The following is a 27,500-nucleotide window of genomic DNA, read 5'->3' on the forward strand; positions in this document are numbered from 1 at the left end:
GCTGCTCATTAAAGACTGACCATACGTTCAGCCTGGGACCTCTTTTGAACCTGTTGACACCACGGATGCGCAAACGACAAAAATTTCAAGCGGCCGTGGGTTGACCTGTTATTCTATTGGCCTTGTTATATATGTAGATCTTGCTCTCGCTGGGCATCAGGAAGCTTCGAAATATTCAATAGGACACTAGACAGGATGACATCTTGGAGGGAACTGTCGTTTATTTCAAAGCGCATGTGCGGACTACAAGTACGGTGCGCCATATGTACCGTATACAACATCTCTCCTTTAAGATTGTTCGATGATTATTTAAAGTTAACAATCCATTTTCCCCTTAATTAACGTAAGTTTTATGAAGTTACATAATCCATTTCCTCCCTACATGTATTTGTGATAATACAAATAATAGTGACCCAGCAATCAAATATAATACACTACATGGCAAACACAAATAAACTATAAAGCTCAACACTTATCCAAAATTAGCATATGACAAATGTTGTGAATGTCTCTTGAACATTACCACACAAACATTATTGCTTAAATGTGACTTTAGCCTGGCGTTAACACTAAGTACATGTTCATTTTATGTCATTGACATGGTTGAGATGAAAATAAGATCACTCTTCCCGACGTTCTGGGGGTCACTTTGTGGTTTGATTTGGCAGGTGTCGGGGGGTTTTGGGGTAGACCTTTGGTAGGGGTAGGGATGGGTGGTTCGGTTGCAGTCGGTCATGGTTCAGTCTGAACTCGTAGGGTGTCAGGTGGTTCCGGACCCTTCTGCAGTGGCGACTCGGGTGGTGCCGGTATGAACTAGAGCGCTCCAATTGCGTCGAATAACACTTCCGTTCTCCATAGCTACCCGGTAGGATCTAGGGTTGGTCATCTGCTGTTTGATTTCACCATAGCTAGACTGGTCTCTCACAAAGACTTTATCTCCTGGGGTGAGACAGGGAAGCTGCACAACTCTATGATGGCTGTCATGCGCTTTGGTGTACTGATTCTTGTACTCTTCTTCTCCTTCCTTGATCTTCTGATGGTCTGGTACCTGCGGTATCAGCTTAGCTGGAACTGTCGGGACGGTAGTCCTTAGCTGTTGGGACATAAGGAGCTGACTTGGTGACTTGCCATTGTAGAGCGGTGCCGATCTATAGGTAAGTAGTCCGAGGTAGAGGTTTTGGTTTTTACTCAGAATCAGCTTCGCTGTTCTGACGGCTCTCTCTGCTTCTCCGTTGGCTTTTGCATACCACGGTGATAAGGTGATGTGTGTAAACCCCCAGTCTTTGCTGAATTCCTTGAACTCTCTTGATGTGTACTGAGGTCCATTGTCGGATATTACAACCTTGGGAGCTCCATGAGTGGCGAAGACTTCGCAAAGCTTCCGGATGACAGCTTGACTGGTGGTAAATTCTAATTCTTTGAACTCGAGCCATCTAGAACCGTAGTCTACTATCAACACATACTGCTTCGACTTGTACTCGAACAGGTCAGTTCCCACTCTTTCCCAGATTTCGTTGGGGGGTGAGAGGGCCAGGAGTGGCTCGGTTGGTTGATCACGATGCAGGATGCAGGTTGCACAGCTTCTGCACATTGCTTCTACCTGTGATGTGATAGACGGCCACCAAACACTTTCCTTCGCACGGGCCTTGCATTTGGTCATACCCAGGTGTCCAGAGTGGAGTTTCTCCAGGATATTCATCTGGAGTGACTGTGGGATGACTATACAGTCGTCAAACATCAAGATCTCGTCGTTGATGGTGAAGTGTGGTGCCTTCTCCCAGTAGGTCTTGAGGAGCGGTAAGTTGGGCATCACAGGAGGCCACCCTTCTTTCACCCACTTCCGGATCTGGGTACAGGCTGCGTCATTCTGTTGGGCTTCCCAGATTTCTTTGAGACTCTTGTCACTGGCAGGCAGGTGATGGATCACTGAATCCTTAAACGCCTCTGTTTCCAGGCAGAAAATCTCTTCTTCCTTGGAGGGCTTCCCAACAGGTGCTCGTGAGAGGGCGTCGGCAGTCTTCCGATATACCCCTTGGACGTACTTCACTTCCGGTGAGTATCTCATGAGCCTTAGTCTGAATCTGAGGATGCAGGCTGGTAGTTTGGACAGGTCAGTTGTTGTGAGTAGTGGCACAAGCGGTCGGCGGTCTGTTTCCACAGTGAATTTTGAGCCAAACACATAGTCTGAGAATTTCTCGCACACCCAGGTTACAGCTAGTGCTTCCTTTTCTATTACCGCAGATCTCATCTGTGTCAGTAAGGGACCGAGATGCACAGTATATCGGGCGTCGGATGCCGTTGTTGTCAGTTTGGAGGACAGCTCCAAGGCCATCTTGGCATGCATCTGCTGCGATGACACATGCTATGTTCGGGTCATAATGGGCCAGGACTTCAGTTGAGGACAGCATGGTGTCGAAGGCGTCTTGTTGAGCCTTGTCCTACATCCACATTTGCTCCTTCTTCAGAAGTTGGCGAAGAGGCTCGTTCACTCGGGCTAGTGTCGGTAGGAATTTGGCGAGTTGGTTTGTTATGCCCATAAACCGCTGTAGCTCTGTAATGTTTCGAGGCTCTGCTAGTTCCTGGATGGCTCAGTGTCTTATCTGTATCGACGCCAATGCCTTCTTTGGAGACGACATGACCAAGGAACTTCAAGCACGGTTGGTTGAAACAGCATTTGTTGTCCAGCGTCACTCTGGCGTCTCGCAGCCTCATCAACACATTCCTCACTCTCTCATCATGTTCAGGTTTTGTCGCTGCATGAATCAGTATGTCATCCTTATGACAGATTACCCCTTCTAGCCCATTTAGGATCTTTGACATCAGTCTCTGGAATACTTCCGGTGCCGAACTAATGCCGAAGGGCAGGCAGTTGAAACCGAAGCGCCCGTATGGCGTGACAAAGGTTGTCAGCAGTCTGGAGTCTGGGTGCAGAGGGATCTGCCAGAACCCAGAGTTTGCATCTAACTTGGTGAAGATTGTTATTCCTCTAATCTTCGCCAGATTGTCATCTACCTTTGCCATCGGATGAATTTCTCTTCTGATTGTTCGGTTCAGTGGTGTCAGGTCCACATATATGCGGACGTCTCCTGATGGTTTTGGGACGACGACCATGCCAGAACACCATTCAGTTGGTTGAGTCACTGCAGAAATTACACTAGACTTCTCCATCTTCTCTAGTTGATTTTTCACTTTGGGAAATAATGGGTGTGGCACTCGCCTCTGTGTGTATAAGCATAACGGGCTGGCGTCGTCTCGCAGCGGAATCTTGTACATCTCTTTGAGCAGGCCAAGCCCCTTGAAGACTCTGGGGAACTCCTCCTTGAAGTCTTGGGACGAATCAACTGCATATACCGTGGAGGCCGGTGTGAGTAGGGCTAGTACCTGTATAGCTGATTTAGAGAGGAGGTTTTTAGACTGATTCATCATCACATAGACATCTTCATGATGTGTGCGCTTACCCGATTTGATCTCTGCTTGACATAGAACTCCGACGATTAGGTGGTTTAGGCTGACTCCTCCAGGGCCTCGGAACTGGTCGTTTGATTTGAATAGAACTAGACCTTGCGCCCATGATGTTGAGTCTCCTACGACACATATCCTGGATCGACTATCGAGTTTGAATCCCGTTACATGGTTGTTGACTTCTACATCAGTTGACCAGAAATCATCATCGATCGCATCTACGCTAATCACTTCACCAAGATACTTCGCTGATGAAGAATCTCCAACGGTGATTTTGTTGCTTTCATTGAGGTACTCATAAGTACTTGGCATTTCTACAATTTCATGAGTTGCAAGTGTCGTTTCTGGCTTAGCACTGCTCTCTTGGGTGCTTGTCTTTCCCATAATAATTGCATTTCGGCATCTTTGTAGAGTTGTCCTTGCCGGCTGGTTTCTTGCCTTGGGCTGGGGACCGTTTTTGGCCTTGCTGATTCTGACGATTAGGACCTTTCCTCATCTTTTTTCAGATGGTCAACTGGAGGTACCCCCGATATCGCTCCTTTATGGCTGCGGGACATCTCCGCCGCTCGAAGCTTCTCAATTACCCGGTTAAGGTTGGGGACGGGGCGTTCTCACAACAGTCTCTCTTGGCCAGTCTCGTCAGTTGTGCCGATAACAATTCTGTCCCTGATTAGTTCATCTTGTAGATTGCCAAACTCGCACGAATTGGCCAATCGGCGTAACCTCATCACAAACCCATCTATCGCCTCATCGCTCTTCTGCTTTGCGGTATTGTACACGAACCTTCCATATAAGACGTTGCGTTGGGGAATAAAATACTCCCTGAGGGCTACGATGATGCGTTCAGGGTCTTTTCTCTGACTATCAGTGAGTGTCACCACTCGCTTGCATGCTTGGCCCATGACTGCACATAGCGTCGCTGCTACCGTGGCTGTTCCCGTGGGATTTCGGTTATTGTCTTCATTCCTCAGTTTCTTATCAAGTTCAGTGGCAATAAGACAATCTCCCCAGGCGGACTCAAATTCTTTCCAGTTTTCCACCACATCACCTGTTAAGGACATGGGGGTTGGGGGAGGGATTTGATAAATGGCCATAGTTAAAATAGCCAGTCAAAGGCACATCAATCAAAGGCACATGTAAAAACAATATCAATCAAATGTGAGAAACGACATTCCATGAACACCTGGCTGAGAGCTTACTCTAGAATAACTATCTCTTGCGAGATTTTATACACAAAAACATGAACAAAGCATAAACAAAACACTGGTGAGGTATAAGATATTTCCACTTGGATTATACCACATTTTGGGCCAAATACACAGACATTACATTCAAAATCATAAAATAACTACTCTACTTTCTGGCACAATGATCAGTCTTAAATTACATCCGTGTTGACAGGGACGGGAGAATTTTCAGGATGAAGAGCGGTATTCATCCTAGGCTGTCAAGGCGGTGGCGCGATTTTGCTTGGCCACGCTGGTTGAGGGCTGGCACATTTGTGATCCTTTTTCTACTCGACAGTTCTTGGCAAATGGCATCTTTCCCCTCTCTGAACGTTCCCGGTGATGTTTTATCTGTTTCACAGTTATTTATAATCCATTAGGTAGCACTGGAGGTTTATATAGGGCAGAGACCGCTGCCACCATATTCAATAGGACACTAGACAGGACGACATCTTGGAGGGAACTGTCGTTTATTTCAAAGAGCATGCGCGGACTACAAGTACGGTGCACCATGTGTACCATATACAATACGAAAGTCGAAACGTGGTGAAAGAACATTCCAAAGCACATGTTCTGAAATTCTCTATCTAATATGATGCAATACATCAGAAAATATAAAAGAATATTGTTTAAGCCCTATCTCGCATGAATCCTACAAAATTTTCAAATAGACTATAAAGACTTCTTGGCAAACATACGTGAAATAAAAAGTTAATTCTTTAAGAATAACACGTAAATTACATATTTCAACTTTAATAAAGAACATAATGAAACTCACAACGAAAGACTTACATAAAATACTTATATCAACATGAGAGGGGCTCAACTTTTCGGGCTGGGTATCATCTCTTCAAAGCACAAGTAAAAACAATATAAGTAAATATAGATAACATTATCAATAATCTACGATATTTACTCTGCAATAGACTAGCTTCGTAAAATAGCTCCCCCAAGAAGGATTTTTGATTTCGGGTTTGAATCCATCAATTCCCCCCCCCCCCCGAAATAAATTTACTACTTCATCTTCACCATCGTAAACATTGCATATCATTATTTTTGGTTTTGATTTTCCAATTTTCCTCGTCTGTGTCGACAACCGTTGTCTGAATTTTGTTTGATGCTTCTTCTCTGATCCTCTCATTTGCAAAGTTTACAACAACATTTCCCTTTGAAGTTGACCCCGTAAAAAGTATTGGAGTGTTTGTAAGTGCATGTTCGACTTCATTTTTTCTGTCTAAGTTTAGTTATTGCATTTGTTGATTTGATTACCAGTAGATTCTTTTCCTTTAGTTTGTCGGCGTATGTTGTTTTCTCTGGCTTTGGACCTCTCAGTGTTTGAAGTGTTTCATTAATTGATTCAATATTCATCAATAGATTATCAACCTTCTTAGTAAGGTCAGTGGTCTGGGTGGAATTTGCTGCGTATGCATTAAACTCTGCAACTTGCTTTGCCAATTCATTAATTCTCGCCTCTTGGGCACACAAAGCATGGTCCCTCACTCTCAATTGCTCCTCCAATTCTAATGTATGTAACTTAGCTGTTTTGACTTCTTCCTTCAACGCAGTATGGGCACATCCAATTCAAGTTTAATGCTTCTTTATCACTGATGCTTGTCACTATAGACAAACGTTTCTTAAAGTACCCCTTGCAATCACATCCTATACACTTCTTTGCGTGTCTATCCGTGGTTTGACATTTAGAATAGTACACGGGGTCAGGGGAAAAATGATGTACTATTTCTTCTTCACTTTAGTCTCTCCATGAGATCAACTAATATCTTCGCCAATGGTTTTATAAACGAGAAACACAAGCTAAAAACATGGCTCAGGGCGACCAGTGAGCGGAGCTCCATACAACACAAGTCTTCGCTCTGTGACGCCTACTATATACACATGACATGTGGTTAGGCCTAGAAAACGGGCTTGTTGCATATGGAGATGATGTACCCCCTTTGCATCAATTCCATCTCTTAAATGTAGATCTGAGATTGTTGAATTCCTTAATTGAGATCTAGCTAAAACTAGTGCATGGTGCAAATTTTGGAGCATGAAGTTGAATCCTAACAAAACTGAAAATATGATTGTAAGTTGGTCAAGAACAGTGGGTCCTCAACATCAGGATCTCAGCATTGATAATGTTTCTTTAACTCTGGATGACACTTTTAAATTTTCAGGTGTGATTTTTGACAGCAAAGTTACTTTTGAGAAACACAATAGGTCTGTCTTTTCTTCAATTGCGCAATCAATTGGCTTATTGAGTTTTTTAAGATTTTCGGTGATCAATCTATTCTGAAGAAGTGTCTTAATTCTTTCATTCTACTTTGTTTCGAGTATTGTTCTCCTGTCTGGTCTTCAGCTACTGATTCTCATCTTAATTTGTTGGACAGAAGCTTACGAACTATTAAATTTCTTATTCCTGATGTAGATACTAGTCTCTGGCACAGTCGTTCAATTAGGTCGCATGTTGCTTAAGATTTTTCATAATTCTGATCATCGTTTACATTCAAATCTTCCCGGACAGTTCCATCCTATTCCAAATATTAGGCATTCAGTTAATTCTAATAGTCAGGCATTCTCCATTCTCAGACTCAATGCTACACAGTATTCTAGAAGTTTCATTCCAGCTGTTACCAAGTTGTGGAATGATATTCCTATTCGTGGTAGTTGAATCGGTAGAATTTCAAAGTTCAAACTTGCAGCATATGTTTTTATGTTGAACAGGCTAACGTAAGTCTTTTTATAGTATATATGTGAAATATCCGTTTTAGTTTCATCTCCCCTGTCAACACAAAAATCTTTGTTCTTTTGTCCAAGTAGAATCTAACTTTCTTTTCTTTCTTTTTGGAACATTAGTAGATATTAGTAGAGCTTCCTCGCCTGTCCATCATTTGCATGATCATATATTCTATATGCCGGGTACTTCAGCAACATCTGCTCCATCAAATTATCTCCAGCAATATTTTCTTCATCATAAATTATTTAGAGTTTATCTGGAGGCAATTCAACAGTACCAAAAGGACCATTTTTCAAAAGAAAGTCTTCCTGAAAGCCAGGATCATTTACCAACGATTCAATTTCTTCGGGTTGAATGTTTTTTCATACTCATTTTGGAAGTGAAGAAAATAAAATAAAAAAAGAACGGCAGACACAACCATCCTTCGTGCGTTTAATGGTTGAACTGACATGAAATACAACATTATTGGGAAGGAAAAGTATTAGGACTATCCACTAACAGGGGGTGCCAGCTCTCGTGAGAAATTATAACTAGGATTAGTTAATTATATTTTGTGACAAAAAAGATACATTTTGCCTATTGCAGGTAGATAGCTAATTGGCAGTTCCTTTTCATAACCTTTAGTACCATGATAAAACAGCTATTACGTCAAAAATAATAGTGTATATAATGCTGTACTCCATATATTATGGAAGAAAACCAAAAATTCTATAAGACTATATTTGGTTTTTACTATCAAACACAGATGACAGTTCGAAAATATATTGTAAGGACAGTGAGACAAGCGTCACCAAGATCAACTGATACTTTATTCAAATGTGCACGGGAGTATATTACAAGGTGCGGACGGAAAGGTAGGATGGTGCTGGCGCCAAATCAGATTGAAGTGCCCGCCAAAATATATGTGTTTTCTAACACTTACAAATATGCGAATTATGAGTTAACAGAAACATGTAATGAAATGATACATATGTCAAAATGTAGCTCTGATAGAGCGGAATATATATACATGGGAAACCACGGTGTGGCGAGAGGAGAATTCAAATAAATAAAATATTTGTCGATTTTCTGGACGACGAAGGGAGCGGTGTCCTTACAAGTACTCCCCCCCCCCCCCAAGACATCAGGCGGCGTAGAGGGCTGATGATCAATCTTCGTATCTTTTCGGGCGCCGGAGGGTTCCTCTTGTTTTTGAACGGAGGGGCGCCCCGGTGGTCGGCGTAAGGATCTCTTCCTCTTGTCGTCGTTTGATGATTTTTCTTTCGTTGGGCGCCTTGTTTTGAGGTGGAACTCTGGATCTGCCAGGTCCGGCGGAGGCGGTGTCGCTTCCTTCGAGAAACGCTGGTTTCACGCGGTCTATTGAGACCCAGTCCTCTTGGCCATGGACGTCGAGAAGGAAGGCTTTCGTTGTCTTTTTAATTACCCGGTAGGGGCCTCGATAAGGTCTAGTTAGTGGTTGTCGATGAGCGTCGACACGGACGAAAACGTACCCGCAGTCATCCAGGCTTTTTGGCTTGAAGTGCTTGGTTCTGTCCTGGTAAGTTTTGAGACATGGCCTGAACTTCCTGGCGATGTCCCTTAGGTGATCCAGCTGCGTGTCGTCGGTTGATGAGGGAAAGAATTCGCCAGGAACTGCGAGCGCCTCCCCGTAAACCTTTTCGGCGGGCGAAGGTTCGCCGTCTCCGCGAGGGGCGGTGCGAAGGCCGAGGAGTACCCACGGAAGTCGTGATTTCCAGTCCCCGTCGGTGCAGCTCGCCATCAGGGACGCCTTGAGGTCGCGGTGAGTTCTTTCGACTATGCCGTTTGCCGCGGGGTTGTATGCCGTGGTGCTGTGGAGCGTCGTCCCCATCAGATTCGCCAAAGCGAGCCATATTTCTGAGAGGAAAGCAGGGCCTCTGTCTGTCGTGATGTCGTCAGGAACGCCAAACCTGCTCACCCAGCTTGACAGGAGGGCTTCGGCGCATGCTTGAGTCGTAGCTTCGGTCATCAGCGATGCCTCCAACCACCTCGTGGAGCGATCGATGATCGTAAGCAGGTAGCGAGCAGATCCAGAAGGGGGCAATGGTCCCACGACGCCGATGTGTATATGATCGAAACGTCTTTTTGGCTGGGGAAAATCGCCTACCCCTGATTCGGTGTGACGGCTGACTTTGCTTGACTGGCAGTTGATGCATGACTTCGCCCATTCCCGGGCGTCCTTTTTTATCCCTGGCCAGACGAACTTTTCAGACAGAAGGCGAGCGGTGGTGCGTCCTGAGGGATGTGAAAGTCCATGGATGATATCGAATATTTTCCTTCTGCAGGAGGCTGGTATCCAGGGACGTGGGCGGCCTGTGCTGGTGTCGCAAAGAATAGTTACTCCTGCTGGTCCGAGGGGAATCACACTTATCTTGAGCGCGGATGGCCCCGTCAGGTGATCCTGTGCTTCTCGGTCGGTGCGTTGTTCGGTTGCGAGATTGGCGTAGTCGATTCCCAGGTGGATTGCGTCAATTTCAATCCTTGAAAGGGCGTCCGCGACTGGGTTTTTCTTTCCTGGGATGTAACGTATGGTGCACCCAAATTCGGCGATTGATGCGAGATGACGTTGTTGTCGGGAGGACCATGCGTCCGTCGATTTCGTGAAAGCGTGTATGAGGGGTTGATGGTCCGTCGCGATTGTAAAGGGAGTACCCTCCAAGATGTGCCTGAAGTGGCGGACGGCGAGGTAGACGGCGAGGAGTTCCCTTTCGAAGGTGCTGTATCTTGTTTCGGCGGGTTTCAATTTCTTGCTGAAGAATGCCAGCGGTCGAGGAGAACCATCGACGAGTTGCTCCAGCACAGCCCCACAGGCGACGTTGCTGGCGTCGGTCGTGAGTCCCAGGGGCGCGTTGTCGTCGAAATGAGCCAGGGTGGTGGCATTCGCAAGGGCATCCTTCGTCCAGGCGAATGCCTGTTGTTGGGGCAAACCCCACTCGAGTTTTTTCGCTTTTCCTTTCAGGACGTCGTCGAGGAGTGACAGGGTTTGTGCGATGTTGGGGATGAAGCGCCTGTAGTAATTGACCATCCCCAGGAACTCCTGAAGCTGGCGAATGGTCGTAGGTATCGGGAACTTTCTGATGGCGTCGACCTTGGTTGTCATGGGTTTTACCCCGCACGAGGATACGCGGTGACCAAGGAAATCCACTCCCTCCGCACCAAATGTGCATTTGTCGAAACGTACGACCAGGCCGTTCTCCTGTAGGCGTTTGAGGACGGTGTGGACGTGCCCCCGGTGTTCCTCCTTGGTTTTCGAGAATATCAGGATGTCGTCGACGTAGCAGACGCAGAAAGGTAGGTCACCCAGAATGCTGTCCTTTAGTCGTTGGAAGGTCGCCCCGGCGTTGCGTAGACCGAAGGTTGAGTATGCGAAGGTGTAGGATCCAAACGGCGTTACAATGGCAGTTTTCGGGATGTCTTCCGGAAATACGGGGACCTGGAAGCAAGACTTGAGGAGGTCCATCTTGGTAAAATACTTCGTGCCGTGCAACGTGTTCGTTAGGTCCTGCATGTTGGGCAGCGGGTAGTGATCGGGCGTTGTGATGAGGTTGAGGCGCCTGTAGTCGCCGCAGGGTCTCCAGGACCTGTCCGGCTTTTTTACCATGTGTAGGGGCGATGCCCAGGGGCTCGATGCTTTCTTACAGATACCCATACGTTCCATGTCCTCAAAGGCGCGTTTGGCATCCTTCAGTTTCTGGGGCGGCAGGCAGCGGAATTTGGCGTGAGTAGGAGGTCCTGTCGTTGTGATGTGGTGGTAGATCCCGTGCTTGGACGGGGAACCTGGCGAGTGTCGGAGCTCGGGCTTGAAAACCTCGGGAAATTCTTGTAGGAGGTCGGCGTAGGGGTGCGTCGTTACGGCGGATACGGACATTGTTGCAGGGCCGTGTTCTAGGGCGCGGGACTGGCAGGTTCCCGTGTCGATGAGACGTTTGTTAGCGACATCGACGAGGAGTCCGTGGTGGGCGAGGAAATCCGCACCGAGGAGGGGGCGATTGACGTCGGCAATGGCGAAGGGCCAAGAATACGAACGGCCCATGATTGGTATCTTGAGGGTCCTAATCCCATAGCACCGTATGGGAGATCCATTGGCGGCGATGAGTGAGGGAGCGTTTTTGTCGGGACCACGGTCTAGGACGGACTTGGAAGGTGGGAACGTTGACTGCATTGCGCCGGTGTCTACCATGAGTCTACGGTTGGAAATGGTATCGAGGATATAGAAACCATTCTTGTTTTGGTTACCTGTGGCTGCGATGGTGGCAGGCGGATGCTTCTGGCGTCGTCTTCTAGGGAAACTGCATGGTGCTCTACATTTCTTGGCGTCGCTGCCGAACTGTTGGTGGTAGAAGCACCATGCTGGGTTAGTCCTAGGGTTCGGTCGTGTTGGTTGAGGCGGTTTCTTTCTTGATAGAACGTTGATCTCGTCGTCCTCAGGGGCCGTTGCCGAGGAGTCTATGGAAGAGCAGCTGCTGAAGGAGGAGAACGAAGGCGGTGTTGACGATGATGCTCCGAGGCGAGATGCTTTGGAGGCCTCGTGGAGCTTCTGAGCCTTCGACAGGAGTTCGTTCATCGGGAGCGTGTCGGCGTCTGTCAATCGGGCCCTTACGTCCTGTGGTAAGCGTCGAAGAAAGATCTCGCGAGATAAGCTAATCTCACATCTTTGGCCGTTGTTGTCTGTTTCGGGGAGCAAAAGCAGGCCGGTTAACTCGTCCCACGCCTCGACAGGAGAGGTGTCACCCATGGGCTTGCCGGCGAGGTCCAGGACTTTCTGTGCCCTTGCTGAGATGGAAAGGGAGTAGATACCGATGAGTTTCATTCTCAGGTCGTCGTATGAAACTTGGCCGGCCTGGGCGTCGAGCCATGGGGAAATCCTGTCGAATACTTCTTCAGGTATGGAGGTGAGAACGATGTCAGCCTTGGCGAAGGAGTCACTGAGTCTAGCGACACGGAAGAGTACGTCTGCTCTCAGGAACCAGGAAGCGGTGTTGTGTTGAGAAAAGGGCGGCAGTTTGACTTTGGGCGTGGAGGCGAGGCCGTTGGGTGCGATGGGCGTGTTGCTTCCTGCATCGTGGCCAGACGACGAGTCGGCGAAGAGGTGAGAAGTTGATATGTCGGTTAAGCTCATCCTACTGCCTTACATGCACCGAAGTGTGGGAGAACCAAAGGCAGGCTCATGCCTAAGGTAACGGAGTATAGAGAAGGTAGCACGGCCGTAATAAGTCCGTTAATGGCAAAGCCAAAACCGCTGATGCTACATTCAACTCCGGGGTCACCAGTTGTAAGGAAAGTGAGACAAGCGTCACCAAGATCAAATGATACTTTATTCAAATGTGTACGGGAGTATATTACAAGGTGCGGACGGAAAGGTAGGATGGTGCTGGCGCCAAATCAGATTGAAGTGCCCGCCAAAATATATGTGTTTTCTAACACTTACAAATATGCGAATTATGAGTTAACAGAAACATGTAATGAAATGATACATATGTCAAAATGTAGCTCTGATAGAGCGGAATATATATACATGGGAAACCACGGTGTGGCGAGAGGAGAATTCAAATAAATAAAACATTTGTCGATTTTCTGGACGACGAAGGGAGCGGTGTCCTTTCAATATATATTGGAAATTTGGGCGACTATTCCTTGTCCCAGCAGTCTGTTCCTTGTCCCAGCAGTCTGTACCTTGTCCCAGCAGTCTCCAGTAAAATAAATAATTGTAACTTTTTACTCTTAGGATGCAGCTGCATAACTTTTAGTTATGGGTGAAAATGTCACCGTTTACACTGTGTGTTTCAATAACATTAGAAGCCTCAGGAATTAAATAATCAAGCAATTTCATGGTACGTAATGGGTTAAGAGGTTTTCTCATTAATAAAAATCTTGCAGGTAACCTATAAGAATTTTATAGTACTAGTGATAGAATTGTAGGATTAATTATCAAAGTAAATATGAAGTATAAACTGAAGATCATTCAAACGTATGAATCAAACACATCCCATACAGGGGAAGGAATACAAACGTTTATGAAGACCTGGAGATATCTATGAAAAAAAATTCAATTTGTTTTGGGTGATTTCAATGCTCCAGTAGGTCAAAAGAAGAGAGGAGAATCAACAGTAGGTAAATTTGGAATAGACACCAAGAATGACAGATGAGACTTGCTTCTAGAATTTTCTGAAATAAACAATATTTCGAATCATTAACACCTTTTATAAAAAGGAACATAGAAAATGGACAAAGAAAATGGACATGGAGAAGCCTAAATGGAGAAACGAAATATTAAGTAGATTTTATTCTCAGTGAAAAAGTCAATTCAGTTAAAAATATAACAGTGTTAAACAAGTTAAAATTAGACGGTCATAGAATGGGGAAGCATTTTTTTTTCAGATCTAAGGAAGATGATAAATTAATTTTAAGAAAATAAACTCTTGTGATAAGAGAAAAATCGGACGAGCTTAGTTTAGCAATACAAAATAGGTTCTCCCATGTACATGATAGAATGGAAGCAAGTAACGAATAAATTAATAGTTATTTAAAAAAATTTAGAATTGAAATCGACACAAGAGATAGGTCGAAGAGTTCCTAAACAAGATTAAGGAAAACTATGAAGAAATACGAAAAACCTAATAAATGAAAGATTGGAAATGCTGGTAAATTCCGAGAGATGGAATAGAATTATCAGAACATCTAAAACTATAAGATAAAATAAAAAACCAAGATATTCGTAAACACAATCAGACCGAAATTGAGGAAACTACTAAGGAAAGGAAGAAGCACCAAACTGTTGAAATGAAGACTTGGAAAAGGGCTCCAACAGATGTTTGCTTTAAAGGATGAAAACGGAAATATCCGCAATAGAGATGGAGTGATAAGAAATTGCAGAAGATTTCTATGCAGTGCTATACAATAGTGATATAAGAAATAACATAACCAATAGAAATAATGAAACACCTGATTATTGATTTATCATAGATGGGAGAGATTTTATAGTAGTAAATCTGGCTGGACTCTACACCAAATGTGTATAAGAATGCTCTATATCTACAGCTTGGAAAACCTTTATCATCTATAATTAAAGAAGGCCATACACGCTGAGGACTGGCACGCCGATTTGACCGCTTTTGGCACGAACCGGCCAATCCTTAACGTTTATGGCAGGATTAAGAGAGTTCTCTATTAATCCTACTACAGAGATACTTTTAAAATTCAGAATTTTTCCCTTCAAATGGTATAGATTTTCAAATGCACATATACATACTTAATTCATCAGTTTATTAATTTCAATTAATGTAATCATTGTTCTATCGATGATTTTGTCCAAACACAGAATATATTTTTTCTAATGTTCTTAAAATGTTATTTCAATTGTTCATTACTTCCCCTTTTTACTTTTTGATTAACTTATTTCCCTTCCTCACTGGGCTATTTTTCCATGTTGGAGCCTTTGAGGCTTATAGTATCTAAACTATGGTATCAGAGTTTAGTCAATTCAAAATGTTAAACCAGAACAATATTTTATCCACTCAGAGGAGAATAATAATAATAATAATAATAATAATAATAATAATAATAATAATAATAATAATAATAATAATAATAATAATAATAATAATAATAATAATAATAATAATAATGATATTCTACTTAATTTGATGATTTTTTTCATTAAAAGTAATAGAAATAGGTAATTCCCATTCATTATGACATTTTCTTGGTAGAGTAACTTCTATGTATTCTTATTTTTTCATTATTTGAAATTTCCGTCTGCCATACGATTCATTTCCTAAGCAAGTTTGTCATATTTTGCATTTCATTGCTCTTTACTTTAGGATTTCCTCTTATTTCCATTCATCAAGTGCTTGAATTTCATTAAATTTTTCATAATATGTTTTGTCTTTAAAACCACACAGTATTCTGCCTTATTCATGCAATAGTATCTGTTATTCTGATAATAAACCGATACTGATACAAAGAAAAACAATTTAATATTCCGATTAAGTGCTATGAATACTCATGTGAAAAAAAACGAGAAAATATTGATAGATGATAAGTTAAATAGCTTCCGTCAATTCTATTGTATATCTCTGCCACATTTTCTCTTTGCCTTCATAAACACAATCCTTTTCAAATAACTATAAATTAACGCGAAAACAAGTACGCCTAATTAAATTAGCGGTAGTGCATCATCATGAGATAATCTCCAAAAAGATCCAAAAATCATTTTAGTATACAGTAATTCTCTGAGACATTCGGACGCTCGGAATATTATTATTATTATTATTATTACTATCCAAGCTACAACCCTAGTTGGAAAAGCAAGATGCTATAAGCCCAGGGGCTCCAACAGGGAAAAATAGCTCAGTGAGGAAAGGAAATAAGGAAATAAATAAATGAAGAGAACAAATTAACAATAAATCATTCTAAAATAAGAAACAACGTCAAAACAGACATGTCATATAATAAACTATCAACAACATCAAAAACAAATATGTCATAAATAAACTATAAAAAGACTATGTCTGCCTGGTCAACAAAAAAGCATTTGCTCCAACTTTGAACTTTTGAAGTTCTACTGATTCAACCACCCGATTAGGAAGATCATTCCACAACTTGGTCACAGCTGGAATAAAACTTCTAGAGTACTGCGTAGTATTGAGCCTCGTGATGGAGAAGGCCTGGCTATTAGAATTAACTGCCTGCCTAGTATTACGAACAGGAGAGAACTGTCCAGGGAGATCTGAATGTAAAGGATGGTCAGAGTTGTGAAAAATCTTATGCAACATACATAATGAACTAATTGAACGACGGTGCCAGAGATTAATATCTAGATCAGGAATAAGAAATTTAATAGACCGCAAGTTTCTGTCCAACAAATTAAGATGAGAATCAGCAGCTGAAGACCAGACAGGAGAACAATACTCAAAACAAGGTAGAATGAAAGAATTAAAACACTTCTTCAGAATAGATTGATCACCGAAAATCTTGAAAGACTTTCTCAATAAGCCTATTTTTTGTGAAATTGAAGAAGACACAGACCTTATATGTTTCTCAAAAGTAAATTTACTGTCGAGAATCACACCTAAAATTTAGAAAGAGTCATACATATTTAAAGAAACATTATCAATACTGAGATCCGGATGTTGAGGAACCACCGTCCTTGACCTACTTACAATCATACTTTGAGTTTTGTTAGGATTCAACTTCATACCCCATAATTTGCACCATGCACTAATTCTAGCTAAATCTCTATTAAGGGATTCACCAACCCTAGATCTACATTCAGGGGATGGAATTGATGCAAAGAGAGTAGCATCATCTGCATATGCAACAAGCTTGTTTTCCAGGCCAAACCACATGTCATGTGTATATAGTATGAAAAGTAATGGGCCAAGAACACTACCCTGTGGAACACCAGATATCACATTCCTATAATCACTATGGTGCCCATCAACAACAACTCTTTGAGATCTATTACTTAAAAAATCAATAATAATGCTAAGAAACGACCCACCCACTCCCAACTGTTTCAGTTTGAAAACAAGGGCCTCATGATTAACACGGTCAAAGGCAGCACTAAAATCAAGGCCAATCATACGAACTTCCCGACCACAATCAAGGGATTTCTGTACAGCATTGGAGATTGTAAGAAGGGCATCACATGCTCCAAGGCCTTTACGAAAACCAAATTGCAAACTAGGGAGTAGATGATTACCTTCAGCAAACCTATTAAGACGTTTTGCCAGAAGACGTTCAAAAACTTTAGATAATATGGGAGTTATGGAAATTGGGCGGTAATCAGTGGGACTTGAGCTACCACAAACACATTTACATAGAGGAGTAACATTACCAATTCTCCAACTAGTGCTAAAAGCTCCTCTTCTTGCTAACTTGCGCAAAATAACAGATAACTTTGGAGCTAAGAAATCTGCTGTCTTTATAAAAAACAAAGGAAAAATACCATTTGGGTCTACACCTCCATAAGCATCAAGGTCCATCAACAAAGCTTTAATCTCACGAGATCGAAAAGCTAAACTAGTTAGTTTAGCCTCAGGAAAACAGGAATGAGGAAGTTCAAGTTTTTCATTACTCTGTTTACTGTCAAAAACATCAGCCAAAAGGGTTGCCTTTTCCTTTGGACAGTGAGTGACTGAGCCATCTGGTTTAAGTAAAGGAGGAACTGTTGCATCTACACCAAAGAGTGCAGATTTAAGGGTAGACCACCATTTATGTTCCTGAGTTGTACCAGAAAGTGTTTCTTTTATGGTTAAATTGTACTCCTTTTCCGTTGAGGCATAAACTCTCTGAGCAAAAGCTCGAAGCTGAGTATAGTTGTTCCAGGTCAAATCTGATCTGTTACCCTTCCAAAGTTGATAGGCCTCCTGCTTCTCCAAAAAAGCACGTCTACAATCATTATTGAACCACGGTTTGTCCTTCACTCGGTACCTTAGCACACGAGAAGGGATACGCCTATCAATTATGTTGACTAGATTCTCATTCAAAGGGACAACAGGATCTACACTATTATATAATTGTGACCAATTCAAGCACAAAAGATCATGTAAAATCCCATTCCAGTCTGCTTGGGATTTCATATAAATTTTACAAGAATATGATATATCAGGGACAGGCTGCTCAGTCTTCACTAATAATGAAATCAAGGCATGATCAGATGTCCCGACTGGAGAACCAACCTTACCAGTTATAACGCCAGGGGAGTCAGTATATACAAGGTCCAAGCAATTACCAGACCTGTGAGTAGCTTCATTTATGATTTGCTCACAGCCTGATTCAGAGGCAAAGTCTAAAGCTCTTAAGCCATGGCGATCGGTAGGAGAGATAGAACTTAACCACTCCCTATGGTGAGCATTAAAATCACCAACAAAGACAAAAGAAGCCTTTCTATCATCTTCTTGTATCTTAGCCATAATGGTAAGAAGACAATCGAAGATAGAATCATCCATGTCTGGATTCCGGTAGATCGAACATAAATAAAAGTTGTTATGCCTGCCACAAACTTTTATTACCTGAATCTCATGACATCCACATTGATAGCAGGACTTATGAGAAGCAGGGTACTCGGTCCTAATATACACCGCCATTCCCCTGGCCCTAGGGATGGCATCACGTTTCAACATTATTGGCTTCTTGAAACCAGTTATAAGGAGCTCAGATGAGTGCCTCATATTAGAAACCAAAGTTTCTGAGCATAAAAGAATATCATACTGTCTGGACGCAACTGTAAGGTCTTGGATATTTGCATGAAGACCACGAATATTGCAATACAGAAGACGACATTGACGAAATCTAGGACGTACTGGTCCAGGATTTCGCTCAACGTCTCCAGACAGCATAAGAATTAATAGAAATAAAAAAGAGACATCATACTTAAAAACTAGATTAACAAGAATTATAACAAAAACAATACGTACAGAATTATAAACAAAGTGATTGATGATACCCATAGACTATAGTAAAAAGTCGGAAAAACTGGTCAACATGGAGGAGCCGATACACCATGCAAGGCTAAATACCCTCCAGGATAGCCACTTCAACTGAAGGGAGGACAGTAAGGATGGTTTTGAGAAGAAAAAGAATCAGAAAAAAGGAAAAGACAACCTCTTGATAAACCACCAGGCATCCATGGCCCTTCTATTAAGCCTGCCCAACACACCATTTCAAAAAAACAAGAGGAAGAAAAAAAAAATAAGATAGAATAGTGTGCCTGAGTGTACCCTCAAGCAAGAGAACTCCAACCCAAGACAGTGGAAGACCATGGTACAGAGGCTATGGCACTACCCAAGACTAGAGAACAGTGGTTTAATATTGGAGTGTCCTTCTCCTAGAAGAGCTGCTTACCACAGCTAAAGAGTCTCTTCTACCCTTACCAAGAGGAAAGTACACTGAACAAATTGCAGTACAGTAATTAACCCCTTGGGTGAAGAAGTGTTAAGTATCTCATTGTTGTCAGGTGTATGAGGAAAGACGAGAATATGTAAAGAATAGGCCAAACTATTCTGTGTAAGTGTAGGCAAAGAAAAAATAAGCCGTGACCAGAGAGAGGGATCCAATGCATTACTGTCTGGCCAGTCAAAGGATCCAATACCTCTCTAGTGGTAGTATCTCAACGGGCGGCTGGTGCCCTGGCCAACCTACTACCTTACAACGGAAAACGGAAAAGGTTAGTCGTATAGACTTAGGGAGTACATTATAACACCGTGGCGGGCTAAGGCCTTCATAGAAGCCGATAGAGAATGCCTATCATGTTTCTTCATATTATTTTAAGTAAAATTTAATAGATCTAAATTGAGTTAAAGATAAAGTAAAAAGTACTAGAAATAGGCATTTTCAAAATTAGTTTTACAAATTGTACTTTATATCCTGTAATGTAAAATAATTAGTACAAAAGTACCAAAAACTTTACGATGTAGGCCTAATCTATAACCTGTAATGTACCAAAATTGGTACAAAAGTACCAAAAACGTAACGATGTAGGCCTAATCCTGGGTGCCCAATCCTCTTGAACTAAGCAGGCAAGTCCGTAACTTGTGTGTTGCATTTTTTTACAGAACTGTAGCGCCGCTCCAGTTCAGCAGGACAAACCATACGGCCAGTCATCTGCGTATAATGGCCGGCTTAATTCTCAAAAAGGGAGACCCAAAAGACCCGAAAAATTACCGCTCAATAAGTTTAGTCTATAATATATAAAATATTTACAAAGATCATTTTAGGCCAAATAGATAGACAGCTAGACTTTAATCAACCTAGGGAGCAGGCAGGCTTCAATAGAGGGTATTCAACAACTGACCATATCCATGTAATTAACGGGTAATGGTAAAATAAAGAGTATGACAAACCAATATGTATGGCCCTTCAGAAACAAGGAATGGAAGAATCTTATGATAAAAGAACACTTTGAAGATATCTATACAGGGAGTACAGCAATCCTAAAAAGACAGATATTGAGAAAAATTCCGATTGAGAAAGGAGTTAAGACAGGGAGATCCCAGCTCTCCTAAATCATTCGCAGCATGTCTAGAAGTTAAGAATTTCGATTTGGAAAATGTAGGAATTATTAATGGGAATACCTTAACTACTAAAAAATTTGCAGATGACATAGATGTTTAGTGAATCATTGGAGGAACTGCAAAAGATGATATATTTGAATAGAGAAAGCTGAAATGTATAACTGAATATAAGTAAAACTAATCATGTGGTATTGTTACAATTTCAACCAAATTCGGATATATTATTTTTTATTTATCATATATTTTTGAGATGATTCATACGAAAGTTACTCAAATCTTCCACAAATTAAGGATTATGGAAATATTCTCGATAAATGTTGTCCCTGAATGTTATCCTGAGGATGTACTTGCGCTGCCATGTTAGTTTTTCTCCTGATGGTATTTTATGTTAATGCATTGTGGGTGAAAATATCTGATCGTTCTTTGTTTTTGGTTATGATGTATACAGCAGGTACAGTAAAAATGCTGAAATCTAATTGATTGTGTTGTTTCAAGATTATCCAATTAACTGCGATTTTGGAAATCATACGTCCCTCTAAAAACAGTACGTGTCAGTTGACTGCCATGGATTCTGTTGTGCAGACGTGCAATGATTGCGCTTCATATTTTGACAACATTGGTCGGTTTGATGGATATTACCATGAAACGCCAGAAGTAATAAATAGATCTCTGCGTGAACATTCAGTGCTACCTAAAAGTATCAATTGTCCCAAGTGTGATTCTGATCATTTTTTTTTTTAAGGAATTATTTGTGATTTACTTAGTTTGCGACCTGGGAAGGGGGTCCGGGGGCAAGCCTCCTGCTAGGTCTTTGACCTGGGAAGGTTTGTGACCTGGGAAGGGGGTTCAGGGGGCTTGCCCCCAACTAGGTCTGTAACCTGGGAAATTTGTGACGTGGAAAGGGGGTTCCGGGGGCTTGTCCGTCGGCAAGGTCTGTAATCTCAGAACTACTAGGTTAGGTTAGATTGGTTTGTTAGGTTCATTACAAATCTCAAGTGTTAAATAAGCGCTTTTTGTCTTGTTTTCGCACATCCAGTGCAGTGGAGATAAAGGTAAAAAATTCATTGAAAAAACACTAAGGTAGCAAATGAAAATTTTTCATATCGGATATTACTTTGGTTGAAACTGTAATTTTACCGATAATACCCAATGAAAATGTAGAGACAACAAATACTTATAGACAAGCCTCTGGAGATTGTTGATGGTAGTAGTAGGTTGGCTAGGGCCCCAGCCACCCGCTGAGATACTACCGCTAGAGAGCTATGAGGTCTTTTTACTGCAGACAGTACTATATATAAGAAAACTGTAACCCTAGACAGCAGAAGACCTTGCTACAGAGGCTAAGGCAATATCAAAGACTTTGACAACAATGTTTTGATTTTGAAGTGTCCTCTTTGAAGAGCTGCTTACCATAGCTAAAGTCTCCTTTCTACCCTTAACAAGAGGAAAGTAGCCACTGAACAATTACAGTAGCCTACTGCAGTTAACCCCTTGAGCGACGAAAACATTTTCTGTTATCTTAGTGATGCCAGGTGTAAGAGGAAAGAGGAGAATGTGTAAAGAATTGCCCAGACTATTCGGTATATTTGTAAGCAAAGGAAAAATGAGTGAGAGAGGGATCCAATAGCTCTAGCGGTGTTGTATAATATGCATATGTAGCCTACAATGCACATTCACTCAGTGTTGTATAATATGCTCATACACAGGTGTCAAATGCTGTCCAGAGGTGTCGTAATATCAGAATAGCCCGTATTTACTATCCCATGAATTTCGTTTCGTTCGGTGACCATGATGAGCAAAATTATTCAAATAGATCAATCAGGATATAATTAGAAGCTTTCATTGTTCTTTTGCCATGCTGATTTTTTTCTGAAATCTGACTGCTTATTTGAAAAAAAAATGTATATCCCTTCAAGGAGTTTAGCCGGCAGCTGAATGGTTAAAGTTAATTATCTTCGTGAAAATAAGTTGGTTTCTTGTCCTTACTTGCATAGAGGACCTTAATCTTCTTTGGTCTTAAACATTTTTTACACAACTTAACCTCTGGCCAAAATACAAAATCATGTTATTTTTAAATTTCTGGAAATTTTAACACTGCATTGAAATTTCCAATTGTTTCACAGTTTGCCGTTAGATATGCGTTAATTTGTGACAAGTGTTCCCTTGACATGCAAGATGAGATAATAATACAAGAGAACAAAGTAATCATGCAAGTGTTCCCTCGGGTGTACGATATAATGTGACAGCTGAATTTGTTACACAAAGCAATGTGGCTGTCTGATAAAAAAAGAAAAAATAATGGGATAATTTCATATAAAAAGGCAAAGAGCTGATGCGAGCATTGAGAACTTTTATGAATTATTTCTGAGAAACAAAAAGGAAAAGGACTCAAGCATACAAGCGTAAATATGAATAATAATGGGTTTCAATCAGACAAAAGTTTTTCTAGAAATGACAAAAAAAAAATAAAAAATAGAATTTTGTCGGAAATGAAGTAGTAAATAAAAAATGGGTAGAAAAGCTAAACATTAAAATGATAGTAGTGACTTTCCTGAAGTCTGACTGACTGTATGTTTGGGGGTTATGACCGCGAAAGCTATGGGCGATGATGTTTGTACGTGTGTGTGTAAATCGTTCCAATGGTTTGACGAGCTACTGATACATTTGTTTCCTTTTTCTTATAAAAGTGACCAGTTAGATAATGGGCCTTACTTGGCTAGAGAATAGTAATCTCTCGTATTCTCGACTATTGTTCTTTTTCCATTTTTTTTTTTTTTTTTTTTTTTTTACAAATTTCTGCGTGTTATAATTTCACATGATATCCCAATTATGTTTTGTACTTTTTAGTACATTACAGCTGCTTGCTCGGAGGTCGGCCAGAAAAGATGATTGTTATATAATTTTCTTTTTCAGCCTTGTATTATTCATTCAAGGGCTTTCTAGTTTTAAGTTGTCTTTTAATACTTCTAAACTTTTAAAGTTTTATTTTGAGAAACAAATCCCATTTTACTCTCATCCTGTTTAAAAATTAATCATATTAATTTTCATAAGTAATTCCTATTTTCTTAATGAAGAAATAGGCTAATTTCTGAGTGATTTATTTTCATGTCGGTGCTATTTTTTGTCTCCTTCCTCCAAACGGTTTCTCCATGTTTGCACCTTAGCATTTTTTTATTTGTGTCCCCTTCTCTTTACTGTCATGCACAGTGATGCGCTATAATTTATATTGAAAATATATGAATTTATGTAACATTTCAAGAAATTTTCAAGTTATATTTTTTTCAAAAAAATAATACAGTACTAAGTAATATTGAAATGACAAAAACTAGAAGAAAATTATTTGGAACCACAACTGTATAGAGGTTTTAGAGCTTTAGAGCATAGGTAGTAGATTGGCCAGGGCACCAGCCACCCGTTGAGATACTACCACTAGAGAGTTATTGAGTCCTTTGACTGGTCAGACGGTACTACATTGGATCCTCCTCTCTGGTCACGGTTCATTTTCCCTTTGCCTACACAGACACCGAATAGTCTGGCCTATTCTTTACAGATTCTCCTCTGTCCTCATACACCTGACAACACTTGAGATCACCAAACAATTCTTCTTCACCCAAGGGGTTACTACTGTACTGCAATTGTTCACTTACTACTTTCCTCTTGGTAAGGGTAGAAGAGACCCTTTAGCTATGGTAAGCGGCTCTTCTAGGAGAAGGACACTTCAAAATCAAACCACTACCCTCTAGTCTTGGGTAATGCCATAGCCTCTGTACCATGGCCTTCCACTGCCTTGGGTTAGTGTTCTCTTGCTTAGGGGTAGGCTACACTCGGGCACGCTGTTCTGTCTTGTTTCACTTCTTCTTGTTTTGTTAAAGTTTTTATAATTTATATAGGAAATATTTATTTCAATGTTGTTATTGGTCTTGAAATGTTTTATTTTGATTATTAATTACTTCTTTTATTTCCTCACTCTCACTGGGCTATTTTCCCTGATGGAGCCCCTAGGCTTATAGCATATTGCTTTTCCAACTAGGGTTGTAGCTTAGCAAATAATAATAATAATAATAATAATAATAATAATATTAGAAAAGTATGCGGTTAGACGGATCTCGCCTGCTCTTATTAACTTCTGACAAGATAAAAAAAAATTTCTTTTAAAAAGTAGATATTTTTCTGTTCCAATCAACTTTCACTGCTGTCTTTATGGGGAAGATTACATACTACATTCCCCATTTTATTTTCATCTGTTGATTCCTACATGCAACTTATATGCCTGAAACAAACGAAATTTGGCGTACCAGAATTCAGTGTGTGATGGAATCTCTCTCTCTCTCTCTCTCTCTCTCTCTCTCTCTCTCTCTCTCTCTCTCTCTCTCTCTCTCGGTATACCGAGGTAACCATGGACAACTTAATTGGTTTATGGAAATTATATATTATCTAATTAGGCCTTTCAACTGCCTGGCAATTGTTCGTAAGCTTCATATGCGGCCTCGGATTACGTGTCAGCGGAAAGAAAATGAAGTAATAGTAGAGCCAGTCACCTTGCGGATTGATCTTGGTATAAATTGAAGCCCCAGGATAATTAGGTGTTATCATTTCCATCTCAGGGTCTGTTTATAGAAATACGTAATACGTGGCAACAAGTTCAAACTATATATGTAATTTTGAAGAAGCTGGTAGTTTTTATTGTTAGCTTCGATAATGCAAGATATTCTTTGAAGATTATTGCATGGAGAGGAAAGAATCTGCCGATTGAGTACGGGGTAACGTAGTGAGATTCCCTTGATTAATGAAATCTTTTTACTAACAAGTATACATCAAGAACCAGGTAACGACAACTCCGAAAAGGAACTGAGTATACCACATATGTTTGATGACAGACTCCAATTAAAAGTGTGCTCTTGGCTGTTCACCCGAATCTTCATATAAGAAAAAGAAAAAGAAGAAAGAAAAAACTTAACCGCCCACATACAAAGACTTCCGGTAATGTGTGTAATCCCTGTTGTATGAGGTTATGGAAGTTTCTTAAATTTAGTAAACTTTGTTTAAGATTGATAACCTATAGGAATGTTTCATATGGGATATTCTTTACATTTTTTTTTCAAGTTCATTGCAGTACTTGTGATACCCAAATAATATAGATTGGATTTATCAATATTTATATGCATAGCAAAAATGCAACAACATAAATCAAACATTTATTATGGAGACCTTTTGTGCTTTCAGGGTCTGTCAGAGAAAAATCGAAATAAATAACGTTGAGAAATAGACGTGATTAGATGACCACTTATTAACAGCCAAAGGCTGCTAAAACCATTATCAGCATCCAGATGCAGACTGACACTCCAGTGAATGCATAGTAATTTTGACATATCTGGGGAATTTTTCATTCAGCCTTATCAATGTTTTTTTTTTATTTCTAATATAGGAATTGATAGGAGTAGCTTTTCAAATTTACACATAAGCACTTATTCTTGGATGATATAACTCTTAATTCAACATATCTGGCTTGTCCATAGCTCTTAAATTAAGCGTTGAAGAATTTTATAGGAATACCAATGATATGAGAAAGGCATTTTAGCAAATAAATTGGATAAAATCCTACATCGGTAAGTTGTAAAATTGACAAATAGGAAAGCTATAACTCCTTATTACATTTCCCAATACACCATTTTTCTCTCGTTTAAAAAAAAAAAAGACTAATTTTCTTTTCATAAATTTGTCACGTTTGCAAACTAACTTAATTTTCTTAAATATATGATAGAATTATTTCCAAAATTTTATTTACATTGGTCTTTTCTTGAATAAAACAAAACAAAAACAGAGAGCCAAGGGACCAAAGTGATGTTTTGAAATATTCAAAGATCCACTATCAAGAATTATCAACGCCCAATGCATCCTCCCCTACGCTTGACTTAGCACTAGGGAAAACTGCGCACGCACGCGCGCACACACACACAATGAGTTTTATACCAGACTTATCCATTCCCGATTTTCATGTCGAGCACAAACGAAGATTGCATATAAAATCAGTTTTGTTATTAGCCTAAGATTTTTCATGTGTGAATAGTGCATTAATTTGGATATTATAGAGATCTTATAAAATTTGCACTAAGTTATCGAAATTTCATAAAATTTGCACTAAGTTTCCAAGATTTTATAAGATTTGCACCTAGTAAAAGTGGTTGGGCAACAAGGAGGAAAAAATGAAGCAGAAAAAGCTGTAAAGTAGACTAAAAAGTTTGTGCAGGTAGAGGCCAAATGAATACTTCAGAAGTGGAAAAGAATGAGGTGGTCGGGACTTCACAGTACGATCAGACAAGTTGTTTGAAATCGATTATATATGACCCAGGGGCTTTCATTGACATTGGCATTTTAAATCTTGTCTTTATCATTATTATTATTTGCTAAGCTACACCCTATTGAAAAAGCAGGATGCTATAAGTCCGGGGGCTCCAACAGGGAAAATAGTCCAATGAGGAAAAGAAATAAGGATCAAAATATTTTAAGAACAGTAACAAAAAGTAAATATTTGCCATATAAACTAAAAACTTTAACAAAATAAGTGGAAGAGACATAAGATAGAATAGTGTGCCCGAGTGTACCCTCAAGCAAGAGAACTCTAATCCAAGACAGTGGAAGACCATGGTACAGAGGCTATGGCACTACCCAAGACTAGAGAACAATGGTTTGATTTTAGAGTGTCCTTCTCCTAGAAGAGCTGCTTACCATAGCTAAAGTCTAGGAAAGTAGCTACTGAACAATTACAGTGCAGTAGTTAACCCCTTGAAAGAAGAATTGTTTGGTAACCTCAGTGTTGTCAGGTGTATATGGACAGAGGAGAAATATGTAAAGAATAGGCCTGACTAATCGGTGTATGAGTCAAAGGACCCCATAACTCTCCAGCGGTAGTATCTCAACGGGTGGATGGTGCCCTGGCCAACCTACTACCTAAATATAACTAATCCTTCGCCTGCCACCTTCCAGACTTCATAACCCATACTTAAATCACACATATCACAGCTACAAATAACACATGCAGTAGGC

At 40.8% G+C, this 27,500-nt stretch overlaps 1 protein-coding gene across 1 annotated transcript in view; it reads right to left on the minus strand.

Annotated features, from left to right (window-relative positions):
* LOC137657117 (carbohydrate sulfotransferase 3-like) overlaps positions 1-27,500 on the minus strand; it is a 139,099-nt gene that overhangs the window by 111,359 nt on the left and 240 nt on the right. The window lies entirely within an intron of this gene.

The sequence above is a fragment of the Palaemon carinicauda genome, chromosome 18, assembly GCF_036898095.1.
Source record: "Palaemon carinicauda isolate YSFRI2023 chromosome 18, ASM3689809v2, whole genome shotgun sequence".
NCBI lineage: Eukaryota > Metazoa > Arthropoda > Malacostraca > Decapoda > Palaemonidae > Palaemon > Palaemon carinicauda.